This window comes from Lissotriton vulgaris, chromosome 12 (genome assembly GCF_964263255.1).
Source record: "Lissotriton vulgaris chromosome 12, aLisVul1.2, whole genome shotgun sequence".
Lineage (NCBI taxonomy): Eukaryota > Metazoa > Chordata > Amphibia > Caudata > Salamandridae > Lissotriton > Lissotriton vulgaris.
Window position 1 is genome coordinate 326456523 of NC_141700.1, and position 23189 is coordinate 326479711.

The 23189-nt window shown below is 46.5% G+C and overlaps 1 protein-coding gene across 2 annotated transcripts in view; it reads right to left on the reverse strand.

Moving 5' to 3' along the window:
• Window positions 1–23189, reverse strand: part of VSTM2B (V-set and transmembrane domain containing 2B) — a 181757-nt gene that overhangs the window by 78393 nt on the left and 80175 nt on the right. The gene's annotated exons all lie outside the window — the stretch shown is intronic.

The following is a 23189-nucleotide window of genomic DNA, read 5'->3' on the forward strand; positions in this document are numbered from 1 at the left end:
CAAACATGTATATCCAATCAGAATAACAATTTACATAGGGAGCACTTACACTCTGGCACTGGTCAGCAGTGGCAGAGTGTCCAAAGCATCTAAACCAGCAAAAACGAAATCCAGCACAGCATCAAAAATACAGGAGGCAGAGGCAAAAAGATGGGGGTAATCACGCCAAAGATGCCAGGTCTAACACGTGTCCCCTCCAGCTGAAAGTGGGGAGAACTACCCACCCTCTTGGGAGTTCTCTTCACTAAGGCGGAAAAACCTGGACAGACCATCAGCGTTGGCGTGTTCTGTACCAGGGCGGTGTTCCACCGTAAAGTCCATTCCCTGTAGGGAGATGGACCACCTCAACAGTTTTGGATTTTCACCCCTCATGTGCATTAACCACCTGAGGGGCCTGTGGTCGGTCTGAACACGAAAGTGAGTCCCAAACAGGTAGGGCCTCAACTTTTTCAGAGCCCAGACCACAGCAAAAGCCTCCCTTTCAATCGCACTCCACTTCTGTTCCCTGGGGAGTAGCCTCCGACTAATGAAAGCTACTGGCTGGTCTCCATTCTCCTCAGTGGCTTGTGAGAGTACTGCTCCCACACCATGCTCTGAAGCGTCCGTCTGAACTATGAACTCACTGGAAAAGTCAGGTGCCTTGAGCACCGGTGCTGTGCACATCGCAGTCTTCAGGGCCTCAAAAGCAGTTTGGCAGGCGTCGGTCCAGTCAACTCTTTTGGGCAACTTCTTGGAAGTGAGTTCTGTCAAGGGGGCGACAATGGTGCCATATCCCTTGACAAACCGTCTGTAATACCCGGTGAGTCCTAAAAAGGCTCTCACCTCTGTCTGGGTCTTGGGGGGCTCCCAAGCCAGAATGGTATCAATCTTTGCCTGTAGGGGCGCCACCTGGCCGCTCCCCACCTGGTGTCCCAAATACACCACAGATCCCTGCCCTATCTGGCACTTACTGGCCTTGATAGTGAGGCCTGCCTTCTGCAGAGCCTTCAACACTTCGCAGAGGTGTTGCAAGTGTTCTTCCCACGTGGAGCTGAACACAGCAATGTCATCCAGGTATGCGGCGCTGAATTCCTCCAGCCCGGACAGTACCTGGTTAACCAGTCTCTGGAACGTGGCAGGGGCATTCTTCAACCCAAAGGGCATGACACGGAACTGGAAGTGCCCCTCTGGCGTTGAGAATGCTGACCTCTCTTTGGCCCCCTCAGTTAAGGCAATCTGCCAGTACCCCGAAGTCAAATCGAACGTACTGAGGTACTTGGCAGCTCCCAACCGATCCACGAGCTCATCAGCTCTGGGGATAGGGTGTGCGTCAGTCTTCGTGACCGCATTGAGCCCACGGTAGTCCACGCAGAACCGGAGTTCTGGCGGGCCACCGGGGGTAGCAGCTTTCTTGGGGACCAAGACCACTGGGCTAGCCCAGGGGCTGCTGGAGGGCTCAATCACCCCTAGCGCCAACATCTTGGAAACCTCTTCCTTGATGCTGGCCCTGACCTTGTCAGCTACCCTGTAAAATTTTTGCTTCACAGGCAGACTGTCTCCAGTGTCCACGTCATGGACGCACCAGTTGGTGACTCCTGGGGTCAGGGAGAACAGAGAGGAGAACTGACCCAACACTTGGCGACAGTCGCTCTGCTGTTCTGGGGTCAGGGTGGGCGAGAGGACCACACCATCCACTGACCCATCGTGCTCCTTAACTGCCAGGAGGTCAGGGAGAGGATCACTATCCTCTTCCATTCCTGCATCTGTAGCCATGAGCATGGTTACTTCAGACCTCTCAAAGTGTGGTTTGAGGCGGTTCACGTGCAAAACTCTCAGGGGCTGCCTGGGAGTCTTCAGGTTAACCAGGTAGGTTACCTCACTCTTCCTTTCCACCACCTCGTATGGCCCAGACCACTTGTCCTGGAGCGCGCAAGGCTCCACTGGCGCCATTACCCACACCTTCTGCCCAGGTTGAAATTCGACCAGAGTGGTATTCTGGTCGTACCATCTCTTCATTTCTTCCTGGCTTGCTTCCAGGTTCGCCTGAGCGAGTTTCCTGAAGCGTTGTGTCTGGTTGCGGATGGCCAGCACATAGCTGAATACATCCTGGGGGGTTTTCCCACGGGACTTTTCCCAACCCTCCTTCACCAGCGAGAGAGGTCCTCTGACAGGGTGGCCATACAGGAGTTCAAAGGGACTGAACCCTAAGGACTTCTGAGGCACCTCCCTGTAGGCAAACAAAAGGCATGGTAACAAGACGTCCCACTTACGTCTCATGGGCTCCGCTAGGCCCATAATCATACCTTTCAGGGTCCGGTTGAACCTTTCAACCAACCCGTTTCCTTGAGGGTGGTAAGGAGTGGTGAACTTATAAGTTACCCCACACTCCTCCCACAGAGACTTCATGTACCTAGAGATGAAGTTGGTACCCCGGTCGGAGACCACCTCTCTGGGGAACCCCACACGGGAAAAGATCCCCATCAATGCACGGCCCACCACGGGTGCTGTGATTGTCCTGAGAGGGACTGCTTCCGGGTACCGGGTGGCATGGTCCACCAAGACCAGGATGAACCTGTTGCCTAAGGCTGTCTTGGGGTCCAGGGGCCCTACGATATCTATGCCCACCCGCTCGAAAGGGGTGCTCACCACTGGGAAGGGTTGAAGGGGAGCCTTCAACTTCATTCCAGTCTTGCCACTAGCTTGACAGGTTTGGCAAGATCTGCAAAAGGAACCGACGTGCTTCCTCATCTGGGGCCAGTGGAAGTGGGTGACAAGCCGGTTCAGGGTCTTGTCTTGCCCCAGATGTCCTGCGAGAGGCACGTCATGAGCCAGACCCATTAGGAAGTTTCTGAAGCGCTCGGGTACCACCAGCACACGGGCTGCACCGGGCTCAGCAAACTTAGGCTCGCTATAAAGTAGGTCACCTTCCCAGTAAACATAGTGATCTTTGACTGCTCCACCTGCTGCCTGATCTACAGCCTGTTGCCGCAGACCAATGAGGGAAGGGCATTCCTTCTGCTCCCTGCAGAACTCCTCCCTGGAGGGACCACCTTCTTGCTGCCAATGGGTCAGCTCAGGTAGGTCTCCCAGTTCGGCCACCTGTTCCCCTGTAGGTTCCAGGGCATCCCCCTCAGGTTCTGCTTCCTCCTGGACCGTGGGAACGGCTGGGGCTGGTTTCCCGCGCCCTCTGCCTCTTCCTCTCCTGGCAGGTCTCTGGGCCACTGTTTCAGGCTCCAGTTCTGCTGATTCACCCTTACTGGCTGCCATAGCACGCGTGGTCACACAGATCCACGCAGGCAGACCCAACATCTCCAAGTGAGTTCTGCGTTCTATGTCTTTCCATGGAGAACTCTCCAGGTCGTTGCCTAACAGACAGTCCACAGGCAAGGCATCACTGACAACTACCTCCAAAAGACCAGAGACTCCTCCCCATTCAAAGGAAACCTTTGCTAACTTGCAGAGGCGCACTGAGCTGTCAGCGGCGACTACAGGGCGGAGTACACCAGGGATGATTTGCTCGTCAGACACCCACTGACACCTCACGGATGTCACACTGGCTCCGGTGTCTCTCAGAGCCTCAACCTCCCTCCCATTGATGGTCACCTTCTGCCCATATTTCTTAGTGTTAGAGGGCAGTAAGGTTTCCTGGACCACCTCTTGGTCTCCTAGCGAGACAAGGGTCATAACTGCTAGCTCTCCCCAGTCACTAGAAACCAAATCCCCACCCAAAGCTACACTAGCTAACGCGGGGGCGGGAGCACCAGTGGGTGCGGGCTTCTTTTTGGGACATTTCGGAGCAATATGGCCCACCTCGTTGCAGTGATAGCAGGTAGGGGGACCCTGGTTATTTCTCTTGTCCCGCCTACCCTTAGAGGGCCATGGCTGTTTAGGCTTGGGGGTTTGGGAATCCTTTTCCGGGGAACTACTTTGGGGCCCTTGCGAGAACTCCTTTTGGTTACCCTTGTCCCCCCCACTCTTCTGCTGGGGACCCTGCCCACCTTTGGCTGTGGTACCCACAATTCCTTTGTGGACCCTGGTACTGGTCCAGCGGTCCGCCTCCTTAGCAAGCTCAATGGGGTCGGTCAGCTTGCTGTCTAAAAGATGCTGGCGCAGCTCTGGAACACAAAGACTACTCAAGTGCTCCCAACTGATTAAATGCAACAACCCCTTCAAATCAGTTACTTTACTGCCCTTCATCCAACCGTCCAGTGCACGCGAGTACCCATTCACACACTCCATCCAAGTCTCAGACTCTTTCTTCTTGGAGTTTCTAAACTGCAGTCTGTACTGCTCTGGAGTAAGGCCATACCTGAGACATAAGGCCTCCTTCATATTGGGGTAGGTCATGGCACCTGTCAACTCTAAAGGCTCTAGAGCACTCCTCCCAGACGCCTCAAAATGTTTCCACAGGCCCGCCCCCCAATACTTGTCAGGCACATCATTCATCTTCAATGCAATTTCATACGAAGTGAACCAGGCATAAATATCCTCACTCCTATGGTAATTCTGTACCAGGTCTTTGGGAATATATACTTTACCCCCATGCACTGGCTGCGCGCTGCCACCATTAGAACTGGCATCCACCTCCTTATTTTTCAGATCCAGCTCTTTTATTCTCAATTCATGAGCCAAAAGCAATTTCTTTTCCTCTAAGGCGCGGGCCTCTCTCTTGTCTTCCGCTGCCCTTTCTTTCTCCAATTCCAATTGCCTCAGTTTCATTTTCATGACTTCCAAGTCATATTCTCTTATTCTTTGATTTTCCTGTAACTCTTCTGGGGTGAGGCCCCTACCGGAGTGGTTGCTGCCAGCTCCTGAGCCTACTCTGCCCACTGGCAGATCTGTGCTTTGAAAAGCATTTTCTACATCCACATCATCTTCCTCTCGTGCCTCCCAATGGGCTCTCAAGATTCTCTGTAGCTCCTCCTTTCTGTAGGTGCTTTTTATGGGGCACTCAAACTCAAGGCAGAATTTCTTCAGTTGCTCAACTCTGTATGAACACAAATCTTCAATGCAAAACTCTAATTCTGCTTCTGCCTTCTCACTGGGTGCCTTCCCATTCTGAGACATGATGCTTTTCGAAGAGTTACTCAACAACAGAATTCAAAAACTCAAAAACCAGTAGTATGCGGTGGCGTAATGGTCTGCACTCACTAGTGATGTACACCAATTACTGTGGGTCAAGTACAAATACAAGTTCAAATCCCACCGCCTGACCACCAATGTTAGAACTGGGGGTCTCTAGTTGGCAGAGGTGGGTACCACTGTCCAAATAGGGACCCTTGCTTCTAGTCAGGACAAGGAGATAACCCTCTCAGATAACCCCTGCTCGCCCTCAAGGTAGCTTGGCCTGAGCAGTCTAGGCTAACCAGAGGCAATGCGTTAAGTATTTGTACCAACACTCACAGTAACACAGTGAAAACACCACAGACTGATTCCACAACAGTTTAGGAAAATAAAGATATTTATTCTAAACTACACAAGACCAAAACGGCAAAAATCCAACATACACAGTTCAAGGATATGGTTTCAAAAGAGTTCTTCAGGTTGTAATCAAAGTTCTTTAAGTTGCGTTAAAATAATCCACAGATGCGTGAAAAGTTCACAGTTGCGTCACGTTTACTCACAGTACCTTTTAGATGCAACAAAGTTCCACAAGCAGGAAGCTGGTGCGGTGGAAACAAGCGATGCGTCACTCCTGAGACCCTGGGGAGGCGATGCGACAGCCCCGCTGCAGCAGCGGGCGTGTTGCGACGAATCCGGTCTGTATGGGGAGGAAGGCCGCTTGCGTGGATTCCGGTGCGTAGGTTCCGTAGGAAGTCTGTTCTCGCAAAGGCACGATGCGATGATCTCGTAGGGGCTGCGACGATCTCCGGGGCGACGATGCGCGATCCAGCGGTGATCCTCTCTCTCGCAGCTCCTCGATGCGATGGTTCTGCGACGGTGCTCGCAGCGACGTGATGCGGTCCGCAAGCAAGCGGTGCGGCGATCTCACCCAGCGACGACAGGCTCTGCGACGACACTCGCAGCGATGTTCGATTCTCCCGCACCGGTCTGGTGCGTCCCGCAAACGAAGGATGCGACGGCTCCGGCAGCGGCGTCAGGCACTGCGCCGATCTCGACCTTCGTAGCGGCGGGAAACTTCTCGCACTGTCGGGGATGCGCTCCGCAAGCGAGCGATGCGACACTTTTCAGCTTCACAAGTTCTCAGCTTAGTCTCAAGCTTCCCAGCTCAGATTCAACCTCCAGAGGCCCCACAACTGGATCAAGCACTCTAGGAAGGACAGAACTCTCTCAGCAGAGTTCAGGGAGACTGGGGGTGAAGTCCTTTTGTTCCTGGGACTTCAAAACAGGGAGCCAGCTCTTCTCAGGCCCTTGGAGATTCCTTCAAGACAGGGGACACAGCTCACAGCAAAGTCCTTCCCCTCTCCTTGGCAGCAAAGCAACAGCAGGTCAGTCCAGCAGAGCAACAGCAGGACAGTCTTCCTTCTTCAGAGTCAGCTTTCTCCTTGGCAGAGGTTCCTTCTTGATTTCCAGGATGATCTAATTTTCTGTTGTCAGGGGTCCTGTACTTATACCCCTAAAGTCTTTGTTCTCTCTGTGCATGTGGGCCCTGAGCCCGGTCTGAACCAGTTCTGGGTGGATCCTGAGCACTTTGTTTTGCTGGCTGCATCTTTCCTTTCAGAGTGAGGGGCAGGGTCCTCAGCCGCCCAGCAGGAGGTGGAGCCAGCATTGTGGCAGGCAGGCACAGCCCTATTCAGCCCAGGTGCTAACTCCTCCCACCACTCAGGTTGCAATTGCTTCATTCAGCCTAGTGCTGACTCATCCAGCCTCTGGGGGAATTCCCCAGCCCCTGTCACTCACAAACCAGACAGTCAATACACAAACAGGCCCAGGCACACAGAAGGGTCAGACAAGAGAACAGCAACTTTCTAAAAGTGCTGTTCTCAAACACAGGATTTAAAAACCACCTTTTCTAAAAGATGTATTATTAAATTCTGAGTTCAGGGATACTAGATACTTATGTCCTATCTTGTTCCTATGGGAAGAAATGCTGTTAACCACTGTAGCCAGCATCCCCCATGTTAACCTATGGAGCAAGATAGCCTTACAATAGTGAAAAACGAAAATGGCTGTGATTCACTACCAGAGCATGGTACCTGCACTAGTACATGCTCTACCTTTCACATACACTGCACCCTGCCCAGGGGGGTACCTTGGGCCTTCCATAGGGGTGACTGATGTGCACGAAAAGGGAAGGGTTAGGCCTGGTCAGTGGGGACACTGACCAGGAGGACATGGCAGTTCTAAACTGCCCATAGGCGCTGCAGTGGCAGGCCTGAGACACCATTTTAGAGCTACTCCTGTGGGTGGCACAATCAGTGCTGCAGGCCCACTAGAGCATTTGTCATCACCAGCCCTGGCACACCCAGTGCACTTTACTAGGGACTTCATGGTAATACAAATATGCCAAACATGTATATCCAATCAGAATAACAATTTACATAGGGAGCACTTACACTCTGGCACTGGTCAGCAGTGGCAGAGTGTCCAAAGCATCTAAACCAGCAAAAACGAAATCCAGCACAGCATCAAAAATACAGGAGGCAGAGGCAAAAAGATGGGGGTAATCACGCCAAAGATGCCAGGTCTAACACCAACGAATGAGGTTTCTTGGCGCAATTAATAAATCAACACATATATATATGTTGGGGCTGGTGCAGACATTTCCAGTGCACTTTAAAAAGGTTTTATGAGCAAGGGACTTGTGACCAAGGGAAGATTTACGGTTATTCTTTTACAAGTAATGCTTCTGTGGTCTCTACATATAGAAGACAGGGACATAACTATTTTAGAAAAACACTTTGGGGTCCGACCAAAAGTACTTCCTCCTTCAGGTGGCTGAAGAGGGTCTGAAAATAGGATCCATAAGGCATTTAAAGAGGCGCATGTTGGCTTCAATGCTGTCCTGCCATGCCTGGGCATTGGATCACTGGACCTGAGTCACTACCGAGGTCATTTTAGATTCAGAGGCGTCAAGGACCAGAATATGATTTTCCATTTCAATGAAAAACACCAGGATTTAGCCAGATAAATGCATTGTTGCAATGTAAACAATGAAGATTACAAGAGGACTAATGTAACGCATTAGCTCAAGGTCCCACAACATTTGCTTTAGTTGGACGTCAGTGCAGGTCTGAGCCCATTAAATATCAAAATATTGATAGCGCATTGTCATCAATGAAAGGTAGTCAGGGGTGGAAGCTGCCATACTGACTTGCCCTTGTTAAAGGCATGGATACCAATGAGAAGTAGCAAGCCTCTGGCTTGCCTTTCGACACCCGTGTCACTGTCCCTTCTACCTTTGGTCTCAGGGGTCATGATGGCTCTGACAGGAACAAAATGTCAACAGGTGTTACGAGGGGGGGTCGGAACGGGATGAAGAAGGGGCAATGGTGGACTGGTGGAACCAGACACCACTATCTTCACCTCTTGTTTCCCTGCAGTCGGATGACTGGACCTCATCATCCTGCGGTATGACGTCCATCAGGCAGTAGGATACAGTGACCCCTTTAACTGGGATTGCCCGGAGGAGGTGGACACTCCCCAACCCAGTGATGTCATCCCACTCAGGCCAATAAGGGGTTGGAGTTCCCCACCGGTGGTGTGTGGCTACACCGGTGAGGAGAAAGTGGAAGTTTTGGAAGATACCAAGAACGAGGAGAGAGGACGCGTACCTAGAGAGGATTGGAGCCGTGTTGTCGTACCATCCGTTCGGAGAGAAGATTTGAGCCATGCTGTTATACCACCGGATACCCCGGAAGAGCCAGAAGGCCAACAGCACCGTTCTTCGCCCAGTCACGCTCCAGGAGGAGCATGGCTCACCCAGGTATGAGCGCATCTTGCGGGTTGGGTCGGGAGGAGGGAGAACCCTGCGAAATAGCCTGGGCTCCCTTTTAACGTTAAAACCTGTGTGTGCCCTTCCCCTTGCACTCTCAATCCAGTCCTATCGCCATGTACCCACACTATTATAATAGAAGTGACTGACGAGTGTTCTCCTCACACCCTTTCCCCTTAAGGACTACGCTATTACCCAGCACTAACAACCCCTCTTTCCTTCCTTTCATGAGACAGAGCTGAAGTAATTCCCCATCAGACAACTTCAGGACGGGAGATCGACGAAGAGCCTGAAGAAGAGAGTCTTCCTTAACAAAGGAATAAAGAGCTTTGAGTGGACTATTGACCTGTAATCCTGGCTTTCTATAGAAGGCGCGTATTAGGGAAAATAAAACCTTTGCTACCTCGAGTTAGTGTACGTGTTCCTTATTCCGTCCCGCAACAACTTGACTGTTAGAGCTGAGTTTATCTTCTGTAGTTTCTGCGCCTTGCCTTTTCCCCTACTTTATTAGCAGGTGGCGGGTGACTATAACATGCACAATATAATGCATGACAATAATGTTACCTCGAGTACATTGACCTATAATTTTATTGTAACATAAGTATATATTTACTATATTCTAAATTCCACTTCTACCCATCTCCCAAGCAAATAATGGGTTGAGTTCAGAATATTAAATATTTCTCCACCATACAATGTAGTGGTAGGTCGATGTAGTGGATGCAGTATTTAAGTAAGTAGATGTTAACAACCTCAATATAGTGTAACGCAACCTATCAGCAGTAAATAGGAGGTTATTGGCAAATTAAGTGGGGCGAAGGGTCAGCTCTGCCACGTCCTATCCGTTCAAAAGGTGCTTGATGTCACTTTTCATTAAACTTTGTATTTTGGTGTATGACTGGCATGGTCACAATGGTAATTAGTCAGTACCGTAAAGGTTACAATGCCTTAGCCTACATTTTTAGCACTATATATAAATTGACGGATGATGATTTTATTAGACAACATTGGTTTGCATGGAGGCTTCTGTACATTGATTCATACAGATGTCTGCTGATTGCAGCTGGATTGAACACGCGCCTGCACGCGCATGATGTGGAAGTAATCTGGTGGAGACTTGGGGACACAGACAAGCTAGGAGCATGATTAATTGCTTACACAGTCTAGTAAATTATTATAATTTCGCTTTAGGAAAATATTATTGCAGATAAAACAGAGTACTTAGAGCTGGCCGGTCTGTCAGAATGGCTGAGCACTAGTGCGAGAAACAGTAATAAAAAACACAGAACATTTGTCAGTTATTGGATCACACGTGGCCATAAGGTAGCTCGTTAATTTTTGGGGATCACAACAAGTCAAGAATGAGGCCGGCAAATGATGGATACTATGTAAATATTATACTGAAAAACTAGTAATCTGATTTAACCCCTCCCCTGCTGGTGACGGAACCACTCCGTCATCAGCCGCGGTCGCGCTGTGCTGATGACGGAGCGGTTCCGTCACGGCCCGCTCGGCACGCCTGCACGGCGCGGATTCCGCGCCTGCGCTGAGCGTTCCATTGAGCGGGCAGGGCCGAGACGGAACCGCTCCATCATGAGCACAGCGCAACCGCGGCTGGTGATGGAGCGGTTCCGTCACCAGCATTGGCGCGCCGCGTTGCCCATCGCCCCCTTAGCACTGCGGCGGAATAGCCGCCGCAGTGAAGGGGTTAAATGTATGCTTCAGTGAGCTGGGTTCAATCTGCAGTGTACAAATTTGGACATTGTCATGGTGGATATTCCCATTCCCAGATTTCGTAGGGAAAAAAACTGAGTTCTATTTAGTAGATTAATAATAGCAAATGTATATGCATGTGTAAAGATACTTTTGTGTTTGCAGGATGAAATCCAAAATAACAGCATTATTAATAAGTATAATAATAAATAATGATAACTTGTTATGCGCTGCATTTTTTGCCCATGTCTGCCATTTCTTCAAACCGTAAATAACATTTGTTCCAAGTTCACAGTTTACTGGTTGTCAATGTACTGACCTCAAATAGGAGGGCTGAGTTTCTGAGAATAAAACTTAATGCAAATCATAAAAAATGCCACTATTGAGTGTTAGCATATTTAACAGTCTTGACAGTGGCAACTAAGTTTGTCTGAGGTTTAAAATACTTTCCTCGCTTTTCCCTACATAGTATGTGCATTAACATGCATAGAGTGAGAAATTGAGTTGTTGGTTGAGTGGGGGTGGCCCCTGCTCAAGGAACAGCTAGAATCCTGGTCAAGGGCAAACCACAAAAGTCACTAAATTAACATATGCTTAACCCTCCGGTAGCTTGACACAAAAGCAGTCATGCTTAACTTAAAGGCAATGTGTAAAGTATTTATGTAGCACAAAAACAGTAATTTAGTCAAAAACACAACACAAGAAAAATCCCACACCAATTTTGAAAAATTGATGAAGATTTAATAAATTATTTGAGACCCAAACGACAAACATCCAATAAGTAGAACGGGAGATATGCAATTTCATAGTTTTAAGTAAAAATAAAGCCTGGAAGCACAAAACACCAACTGTGGGTATCTGGTCCTGCCAGATCGAGACAAAGTCACAAGTTCAGGCTGACCATGATGGAGCACGGACCTCATATAGAGACCATGTTAAACCCCCTGAACAAAGTACCTTAAATCCTTGTTACGGAGCATTGCCAGATGCTGTGTTGAGGATGTGTCACACAGCGCTGGTTCCAAAGAGCTGCAAGGCTGTGATGCGGAGTCCTGTGTCATCGTCAAGGATGCTGTCGATAAGGGGCTTGCAAAGCGAAGTTTTGGAGCGAAGATGCATTGCACACCAGCGGTTCTGTAGAAGCTGTGGGAATGCAATGGGGAGTCCTGCTTTGTCGACAAGGATGCTGATGGTAAGGAGCTTGCGTTGTGAAGGTCTGCATCGAGGATACATCATTTTGCAGCAATGGTTCCACGGAGTATGCGGGCTGCTATGCGAGGTCTGGTGTCGAGGATGTATCACAACGAGGCGCTCCAGAAGTAGAGATGCAAGGAGATGCATCATGCTGCATAGGTTCTGCCCACAGGACCACAGCTGGACTAACATAGGACCTTCAGGCCCACTTCCAACGGTGCAGGAATTAAATGGCACCACTTTGATGGGGGGCAAAACTCACAGCAGACTGAGTCCAGGTGCTGGATTCAAGGTGGTTGGAGTATTTCCTTTCCCTGCGGCTCTGATCAGGAGGCTAGCCAACTAGGCCCTGGAGTCACTCCGGTGGTCCAATACTTTCACTCAAACAGCAGGGCAACAGAGTAGCCGTCCATTTTGCAAAGTCGCACAGCAGCCCTTCTGTGTCTTCCACAGGTCCAGAGGTGTACCAAAGAGTTGGGTCTGAGGGTTTATTATTTAAACAAACTATCCACTTTGAAGGAGGGGAAGTTTCTAGAGAATTCCATTTGAAGTCCTGGAAGTTTGCTGCCTGCCCTGACTCCAAACTGGCGCATGAAAAATTCAGTGGTGAAAATTCCTTTGTGTGAAGGCAGGACACAACCTATTCAGTTGCAAGTGGATCTGTGCCCAGCCCTCTCCCCCCCTCCCCCAATATGCCAGTTGGTAACCCTTTAAGGCACAACTAATCTTTGTATTGAATGGCTGCTTGGGAGGAATACACAAAGGCCAACTGACAGCTACACCCACTCATGTGGCACAGGAACAGGCTCTGGGCACTAAATAGTTAGGGCAGGGGATGGGCAATTTTCTAATTATAGAAAGGGAGCAAACCCTGCCTCAAGATATAAAGGCCCTAGCTATGGGGTCCAAACTGATATATATGGAGGGGTGATTAACCAAGGGGTTGACGGCACATAGCAGAATCACATGGTCGAATCAAGAGAACTCAACACCTTCATTTTATGAAAATATATTTTTTTTAATTTTTATTATTGTTTTATAGTACAAAAATTACTCTTATAGTGGGGCAAAATAGATATTAGGCATGATGTATCACAGGTGCATATAAAAACAGATAAATTTGAAGACAAAACTTTCACAACAGTTCATCCTACCCAGTAACAGCCTCAATTCACAAGCACATACTCATTCATTTCAACCCTACTTACACTCTCACTCTTAGTTACATACACCAATCACTCTCTCATTCATTCTACTTTCCCTTGCATTTATAACACATAGGTGATCATGTCGGGATGTTCATCCGGGTAGTTGATTTTTAGCTACAGGTCCTGGTGTTATGCGGGCAATAGCTGTGTTCCAGGGGACATACGCCGACGCGCGTTTCGGTGACCGGCCAATGAGGCCGCACCTTCGTCAGGGCAAGGGGCAGTATACTGGGGCGGGCACAAGGGTAAAAAACTCTGGTTCTTTATTCGGTTCTGCTGTTTAGGGGAGGCGAGCGTCAAAGGACCCCGTCAAGTACATCAGCGTCTCCGCTGTGATAGTTTCGTGGAACTGAATGTTTGCTGAAAATTTATAGTTAGGTTCCTATTCATATAATGTGGTCTTCAACCTGGTCACTGAAAGGTAGCTCACGACAGCAGTTTGATCGCCGAAGGGCCTTTCAAACTTTTTGGCGGAGTAGGAACTCTTGGAAATCACAGATATTCAGAGGGGGCGTAAGGGTATATGGATCCAATAGGTGCCTATATGCCTCTATATAGGCGGGAGGACGTCTTGATGCCGGGCTCGTTCTAGTTCAATTTCCCTGCTGTTTACACGGCCGTTTTCAACAGGCGCCGACTGCTAACGCGCCTTGTTTCCGGACATCTGTCTCCTCACAGAGGGGTTCCGCCGACTTAGTCCGTCGACCAATTTGAGAGAAGCCAAATTTTCTAACAGTGGTATTTAGAAAATTGTAACTTAAAATCTAACTTTACCATTAAAGAGGATTTTTAAATCAAGTTTATCAGAAACCGAACCTGCTCCCAAGTACGTTTTCACTTATTAAATGTAATATGGGAACCCAATTTTATCCTATGGAGACGTAGGCCCTCTAGTAGTGAAAAACAAATGTAAGCATTTTTCACTACCAGGACATGTAAAATAAAAAAGTACATGTCAAATTTTTTAAATACACCAAACCCTACCCTATGGCCTGTTTAGGGCTTACTCTAGAAGTGACATATGTATCGAAAAGGAAGGTTTAGGCCTAGCAAAATGTTTATCTTTCCCAGTTGAATTGGCAGTTTAAAACTTCACAGACATGCTGCAAAGTTTAAAAGGCTACTTAAGTGGGCAGCACAATCCGTGCTGCATGCTCACTACTAGCATTTAATTTACAGGTCCTGTTACATGCAGTAACACTTTTCTAGGCACTTACAAGTACATGAAATGTTCCAATTGGATGCAAGCCAGTTTAACCATATTTAAAAGAGAGCACACAAACACTTTAGCATTAGTTATCAGGAGTAAAGTGTGCGGAGTCCTAAAAGCAAAAAAAAACTGGTTCTGAAAACTGGAGGGTGAAGGCAAATGTTTGGGGATGACCCTGCAGAAAGAGCCAAGTCCAACACATACCAACAAAATATAGTCATTTTTGTGTATCAGTAAGAATTTGAACTTTATAAGCAGTCTGAATTTAGGCAGGTTGTAGACATTATTTGAATCTATGTATAAAAGGGGAAACTGCATATCGCAAGAAACTTAGATGGCACACACAAAACATCTGTAACTTCAGATGAGGCACCAATAGAAGTCATAAAGATGCCCAATAATCAACTGGATTGAGCTATACCGATAGAGATTCATATTAATCAAAAGCTGGTTAACCAAACACTAAAGACAATTAGAAGTGACCAGTCCAGGACCAAATGACCTTCCAGGATATTCATTTTAGTCAGAAACTAGTTTCTGGAGTAAATACCTAGCACCTTTGTATCAGGCCTCTTTTACACATGCTCAGATGACAGATTCATGGTGCGGATTCATTCTGCATCCAATACACAAGCAGAGGGTCCATGAAGGTCACGACAAACTATCAGCTGATAGCTTTACTTGATATAGATGCAAAGGCATATGCAATTAGACTCTGAAGAGATCGAGAAACCTGGACAGAGAAAATAAAGCTGATTCGCCACTATCAAACTGATTTGAGGCATAAAGCCTCAACTGTAGACAACATTGTTGCCATATCATGCTTGGCCAACCGCATGAAGAAACCTTTTCAACCACTGCTCTAAATCTGTTTTGTAGACTACTCAGCAGCATTAGATGGGGTGCATTGTAGAATTTTATGGAAGAAACTGGCTGAGTGGGAAATTCCCCATAATCTATTTGATGCAATGATAGCACTTTGCACACACATGTGCCTTTTTCTCTGCGCTGGTGACCTTTTGGTAGCCTTGCGCAAACGCAGGCACTCTTGCACTATGGTGCAAGGATGCCTGCACTCCATGCAGGATTATTTTTTGTGCAGGAAGGTACACAGACGCATTTTCCTCTTTCTTTGTGTGCTGCAGAAAGAGAAAGTACCAAGGATAAATAAGGGTATTTCTCCTTGTTACACCTGTCCTGGGAAGGTGCATCTTTTTGGTGCATTTCGAAGTTTACCAGCTCTGGTAATTCTAGGAATGTATCTAACATCCAACACCCACACAATGCCAATGGAATGTCTTCCATAGGCAGAGTAAGGCAACACATCAATTTGTGCTTGCCTTGCATTTTTAATTTTTTATTAATTTATGCATTTTTATATAGTGCGTACTTTACCCAAAGGTGTCAGGACGCTTTACAATAGAACCAGTTACATTACATAAGGACTTCAGAGAACATGAATTGCATATAAGATACAAAACAGATACATGCGTCTAAACACAAAAAGAAAAATATTAGAATGGTGTGTACGAGAGATGTGCAATTTAAACTAACAATGTAGATATATTCTGCCAGCATTGGTGGAAAGTGAGCACAAAAAATATTGGCGGGAACGGAGCGCAAAGAATATGGAACTAGCATAATGATATTATATAGCATAGCATTATGATATACACAGGCAAAAGTGGAATGATAGTATACGATGGAAGTACGATGATCCATTTTCAGACAGACAGTGGACCTAAACACATGGCAGTACCTTTGTCTGCTGCCATCAGGGACTGTGCCTGGAGCACCTAAATTACTCGGATTGTGTCCTGGCTCGGACCCAGGAGCCTCAGGTGGTTGAGTGCAAGATGCCCCAGCAGGCTCAAGTCACGTTGCTGCAGTCCCTTCGCACTCTACCACATGAGAACCATAGCCTCCCCACCTCCCCAACAACAGGTTGCATGGTTTAATAAATCTAACGAGGTTTATGGCTCTCTTGCACCATGTTGCGTGGTGCAAGAGCAATGTAAACCACCTCGTAAATAGTCTCCTCAGTCACTCCCATGTTCTTAGTATATGTGAGTACAGTAGAGTGACTAAAATGGAAATAAAGGGTGTAAAGAAAGACGGAAAGAACAAAAGATCAGTGATTATTTTGAAACCCTTTGACATATATTAAAAAAAACTTCTGACAGTACACATGAAGCCGGCAAACCCCTGTGGATGAGCATGAAATGTGCAATTATTATTAATAAGGAAATGAATACCACCTAGTCAAAATGAGCTATATTAATGCATGCTCACTACTAGCATTTAATTTACAGGTCCTGTTACATGCAGTAACACTTTTCTAGGCACTTACAAGTACATGAAATGTTCCAATTGGATGCAAGCCAGTTTAACCATATTTAAAAGAGAGCACACAAACACTTTAGCATTAGTTATCAGGAGTAAAGTGTGCGGAGTCCTAAAAGCAAAAAAAAACTGGTTCTGAAAACTGGAGGGTGAAGGCAAATGTTTGGGGATGACCCTGCAGAAAGAGCCAAGTCCAACACATACCAACAAAATATAGTCATTTTTGTGTATCAGTAAGAATTTGAACTTTATAAGCAGTCTGAATTTAGGCAGGTTGTAGACATTATTTGAATCTATGTATAAAAGGGGAAACTGCATATCGCAAGAAACTTAGATGGCACACACAAAACATCTGTAACTTCAGATGAGGCACCAATAGAAGTCATAAAGATGCCCAATAATCAACTGGATTGAGCTATACCGATAGAGATTCATATTAATCAAAAGCTGGTTAACCAAACACTAAAGACAATTAGAAGTGACCAGTCCAGGACCAAATGACCTTCCAGGATATTCATTTTAGTCAGAAACTAGTTTCTGGAGTAAATACCTAGCACCTTTGTATCAGGCCTCTTTTACACATGCTCAGATGACAGATTCATGGTGCGGATTCATTCATCCCCACCTCCCCAACAACAGGTTGCATGGTTTAATAAATCTAACGAGGTTTATGGCTCTCTTGCACCATGTTGCGTGGTGCAAGAGCAATGTAAACCACCTCGTAAATAGTCTCCTCAGTCACTCCCATGTTCTTAGTATATGTGAGTACAGTAGAGTGACTAAAATGGAAATAAAGGGTGTAAAGAAAGACGGAAAGAACAAAAGATCAGTGATTATTTTGAAACCCTTTGACATATATTAAAAAAAACTTCTGACAGTACACATGAAGCCGGCAAACCCCTGTGGATGAGCATGAAATGTGCAATTATTATTAATAAGGAAATGAATACCACCTAGTCAAAATGAGCTATATTAATGATTTCCTTAATTATACAAACTGGCATCTATAACTCAACAATAGATTAACATATATTACCAAAACACACCTATCTTCAGTATATACTGGATTTTCCGGCGTATAGGACGACTTTTTAACCCCTTAAAATGTTCTGGAAAGTCAGGGGTCGTCTTATACGCCGGGTGCCAAATTTGACGGTATGTTTTTATGCATTTTTACATAGCGCGGACTTCACCCGAAGGTGTCAGACCGCTTCTCAATAGGAAATGGTGCAGTTTAGGGAACTCAAACACAAGAACAAACGTGCGGACTTCACCCGAAGGTGTCAGACCGCTTCTCAATAGGAAATGGTGCAGCTTAGGGAACTTAAACACAAGAACGAACGTGCAGACTTCACTCGAAGGTGTCAGACCGCTTCTCAATAGGAAATGGTGCAGCTTAGGGAAATCAAACACAAGAACGAACGTTACGTAGGCGATGGTGGCACTGTGGAAGTATCGAAACAGAACAACACGATATCAGCCCCTCGCCAGGCACTGTGGAAGTATCAAAAGCAAACCCACTGAAAGCGGTCTTGAAAGAGGGAAATAAATTACAGTTACAGTTACAGTTCGTTTTTTGGCATCTACAGAGAAATTACTATCTCCTCTCGCTTAGATACCAAAGATACCTACTCCACGGAGATATGCGACCAGATAGCTGATTTCTTCGTGGAGAACGTAGAAAAAATTCATGCCACCTTCTCTAGCAGTACCAGGACAGATAAAAACAAGGTAGATAAACCAGATCCCCTCTCCCACAAATCTCTTTTTACCAACTTCAGGACCCCCAATAAACAAGAATTAATGAAAATCATAAACAGCATCTGCTCAGGCTCCCCCATGGACGCTTGTCCACCAGAACAGTATAAAGCAGTCATGGAAAACCTACTACTGGATCAAATACGCAACATGATTACTCTATCATTCCAAGAAGGTCATGTTCCGAAAAACTGGAAATCTGCCCAGGTAATACCATTGAAAAAGAAACCTAACATTCCCATTACTCAACTTCAAAACTTAAGGCCAATCTCGCTTCTCCCTTTCTGTGCCAAAATCATAGAAAAAGTTGCCAATCTCCAACTTATGGAGTTTTTAGAGAAAGAATCGCTCCTCCACCCTTCTCAGTCAGGGTTCCGATCGGGACATTCAACCGAATCAGCGGTTCTATATTCTACCGAACAGATTCGGAAGATAGTGGATGAGGGAGAGACAGCAGCGTTGGTCCTCTTGGACTTGAGTGCAGCGTTTGACACAGTGCTGCACTCAACGCTGCTGTCTCGACTCTCAGACATGGGAGTAAAAGGCCCAGCTCTTACCTGGTTCCAGTCCTACCTCACTGACAGAACTTTCCAACTTCACTGCCCACCCTTTAAGTCATCTCCTCGCAATGTGAGCCATGGGGTTCCACAGGGCTCTAGCCTGAGCCCTACTCTATTCAATATATACATGGAGCCCCTGGCACACATTGCGGAGGAATTTGGGGTGGGCATTGTCAGTTATGCCGACGACACCCAGTTGGTGTTCAAAATAACGCCAGACAATAGAGACTCAGCTGCCAACTTCTCTAACTGTATGCTATCAATAGCGACATGGATGAACACCAACTGCCTCTGTCTAAACGGAGATAAAACTGAGGTATTGATAGTACGGAAAAATACCTCTGTTTGGTCACAAGCTTGGTGGCCGAACGAACTAGGAGAACTACCACTGCCTGTGGAGACAGTAAAAAATCTCGGAGTCATGCTTGACGCCGACCTCTCTGGCAAAGCCCAGGTGAACAAAATTACAAGCAAATGCTATGGCACCTTAAAGGTACTTCGTAAAGTACTCGATCTTCTGCCGACCGAAGCGAGAAAAACCATTGTCCATGCATTAATATCCCCTCACTTGGACTATGGCAATGTTCTCCTACTCGGTGTAAATCAAAAGGGGCTGCACCAGCTGCAATGCATTCAGAACTCTGCAGCACGTCTGGTGCTCGGTCTCCCTCGAAGATCATCTACTAAACATGCGCTAGCCAAGCTTCACTGGCTCCCTATCAAAGAGAGAATAATATTCAAGACTCTTTGCTATGCACACCGCATTGCTCAAAACAAAGGCCCTGGCTATCTGAGAGATCTTATTACCATTCATAGGCCGATCAGAGACCTAAGATCGTCGGGCAGGAAGCTATTTAAAATCCCCCGCATTACAAAAGCCAAGATGGGTGGAAAGTCTTTCCGCTACCTGGCCAGCAAATTCTGGAATGCTCTGCCTATCCACCTGCGGATGGAGCCATCTGAAGTGAGTTTTAGAGCTAAACTTAAAACTCACTTATTTCCCAGATACTAAACCTTAGCTCCCTGGGTTCGTGCTCTTTTGATGGGTTAGCATTTGTAGTCAGCGCGGGGACACACAGTCTTGTGCAGCCAGGCGCTTAATAAATGCTTATTATTATTATTATTATTACGGTACCGGTAATCTGCCAAAAACATCGAATTTTCCTTAATGCATCCAGCAGCATATCCACCCTTTTTATTGTTCTCGAGACACAGGGGAAATCATCTGGCTCCATCACAGGCTATGCTAATGAACAGAAGTACGGTAATTTGACCAGAACTGATGGCAATCAACTACGGGCTACGGTAGCCAACGCAGAACAGCTTAGGGAACTCAAACACAAGAACAAACGTTACGTAGGCGATGGTGGCACTGTGCAAGTATTGAAACAGAACAACACGATATCAGCCCCTCTCCAGCCAGAGGCAACAGTGCGGCCAATACTGCACGATTGCTCTAAAGACAGGGCACTCAAACACTGTGCCAGTATCGAAAGCAAACAAATGACGCCGTGAGTCCTAACTAGACTGCAGATGCACACGCGCCTCCAACTGCTTGCACATCCCCAGGCAGACGAGGCAGCAGGACGAGGCAGCAGGACGTCCGAAAATATAACGGGCAGCGCTGAAGCACCTAAGATGGCGGCCCCCACTGTGTTGTACGTCTGACACGCGCTCCTCCACATGTGCTGATCTCTCTCTCCTTCCATAAATCTCACGCTCATCGGAAGGAGAGGAGCGTTGGACTGCGCTGGAAGTGGGGGTAGTCTTATACGGCGAGTATAGCACGAAACCTACATTTTATCAAGAAAAGTAGGGGGTCGTCTTATACGCCGGGTCGTCTTATACCCCGGAAAATATGGTATTCAGGAATAGAAGTAAAGCTGTTACATTCATGGTACAAATATAAAAATAAAGAGTTTGTGGTACTACCATCAGGGCTGGCTTCGGGCGGTGCAACTGGTGCAGCAGCACCTGTCACTGAACTATATTTTGAAAAAACATATGGGTTTAAAAGAACCTGCTGCAGTGTTTCTTGTATGTCCAGTACTTTTCAGACAACAATCCAAATGTCAAGAAAACTCTGGTGATTAATGTTTCTGCTGGAGAGAGATAGAGATTTGTCTAGTGTCAGTTCTATCTCTCACAAAGTAGTGCAGAGGGTTAGTATGCCTGCTACAAAGAACATGTACCATGCAGATCACAGAACTGTCTTTTATGTGGATCGCTCAATGGGTTACTGCTCTCGTCACAGACATTGTTTTGTTACGTACAGTTCATAAGTTACAATGCTAATATAGCACAGTGACCTATGAACTGTCATCAAAGAGCTGCATGCAAACTGCATGGTACATGTTAGAATGTTATGATTGTTTCTTCAAGTCTTTCACTTTCGTAAAGCTGCTAAAAAGATGTAGTTTGGGGAGAAATATTTTCTTATTAGGAAAGCCAACCCAAACCACTGTGGTACAATTTAACCCCTTGCATGCGGCGTAAATTTTCGAGCTGTGCGGGCATTTTAATTAGTGGGCGGAATTCGGACAGCCGGGCGCCGTCCTCCGCAAACGCAGACTGTGACACGTGATGGCTGCCGGATGTCATGAGCATGCAAGGGGTTAAATCTTGAGTCTGTGCTTTTCCAGACCAAACATTTTTAAAATATACTTCCTCCAACTATGGATGGCGTGTTATACCTGCACTGTGTAATCCTAAATGTTTTATTGAACATTTCCTATTGACTAATTTACCATTGATTATATTTGATTCATTGTCTCCGTATAATTGTGTGATGTAAAGTGTCCTGACAGTCTACACACTTATGAGTAGGGCTATAAAACAAATGACGTACATGTGAGAGGGGTTATGGAATGATAAGGGGCACTGTTGGAGAATGGTAGTGAGGCAATCTGTGGGGAAGGAGGTCCCTAGGTGCCAAAAAAGATTATCACACAGGGCGCCATAAGGTTTAAAGCCAACACTGTAAAGCAATGCTCCTAAAATTGCACACTACGGGTACCTCACACCAGCCAAAATGAGTGCATGAGCTTTTAGACTGGCTACACAAATGTTAGGACACAGTAGGGATCGAGAAGCTAACGGCAGTGGCAATGCAGTGTCTTCTCCTTTTTGACAAAATGTGGCAACCCTGCCTTACATACCTGTCTGCCAAGTTTCGGGAGCTGTCATGCTCCAGCTACCTAGGAGTCCTGTGAATATTACCAGCAGTTGCGCCCAAAAAATACCACATTACCTGACTGCACCTCCTAGCCTTCACTGCCCCATCTCTCCCACCTTTCTCTGTCCTTTCTAGATCTTTCTCTCTTGTTAACATTCTTTAAATGACTCCACTATGTCTATGCCTACAATGTTCCCATATCCTAATACTTACCCCACCACCGGCCACCGGACGTAGGTGGGAAGTATTGTATTGAGTTTAATTTGAAATAATAAGAACAGATCCAAATCCTAAAGCCAACCCTCACTACAATCATTCCTAAGACCAAAGAGAGACAGAAATTGAATAATCAAGTCATAAAAGGGTGAAAGTTTACGCACTTATTTTTGCAAAAGAAATGGAATAATTGCACTCAAGTTGAGGGATTTGATTACGCATGTACAAGTGGAATAGGAGACATGACAAACAAAAAATAGAAAGATTTCATAGAAAAACAATAATTGGATTATGGAAGATCTGATCACTGCTCTAGTGGTCTACTCAGGGAATAAGTACACATTCTGCTCAAATCCCAAAATGCTCTAAAAACCTCACCCAGCACCAGATGCACCATATAGAAGCACAATATAACTTATCAAAAAGAGAGAACACAAATGATTGGGTAGATAAATACTTTGTTTTCGGGATTCATAGAAAAGTGCGTATTCACCAAAGGAAAATGTAACTAAAGGTAGAAAAATATCTGGGATTCATCAGCAAAGTTAATGAACTTGAAATCAGTGCTTATTTGAGCCTGTGGTTTCCGCAGCGAGCACCGGTACATAATCATCAACATTGGCGATGATAAACACCAATTTTTTTTATGGTAGGCACGGGTAGATTAAGAGATTTGCCCAGAATCACAGGTTGTTGAGCTGGTGCCGAGACTCAAACCTGGTTTCCCAACACCGAAGTCGACAGCTCTGGCCATTAGGCCATATCATCTCCCCACTATCATGTTGGTGGGATGTAGTTGGTTCGGTTTTAGGCAGCGCCAACAGGAAAAAAGGGCTGGTGGAAGCTGTCTCCTGATGAGAGCCCCAGCACTTTTTTTCTTTTAAAAATTAACCACTGCTTCAAATCAAATGAGCCAAAAAGTACACTGATGCAAGAA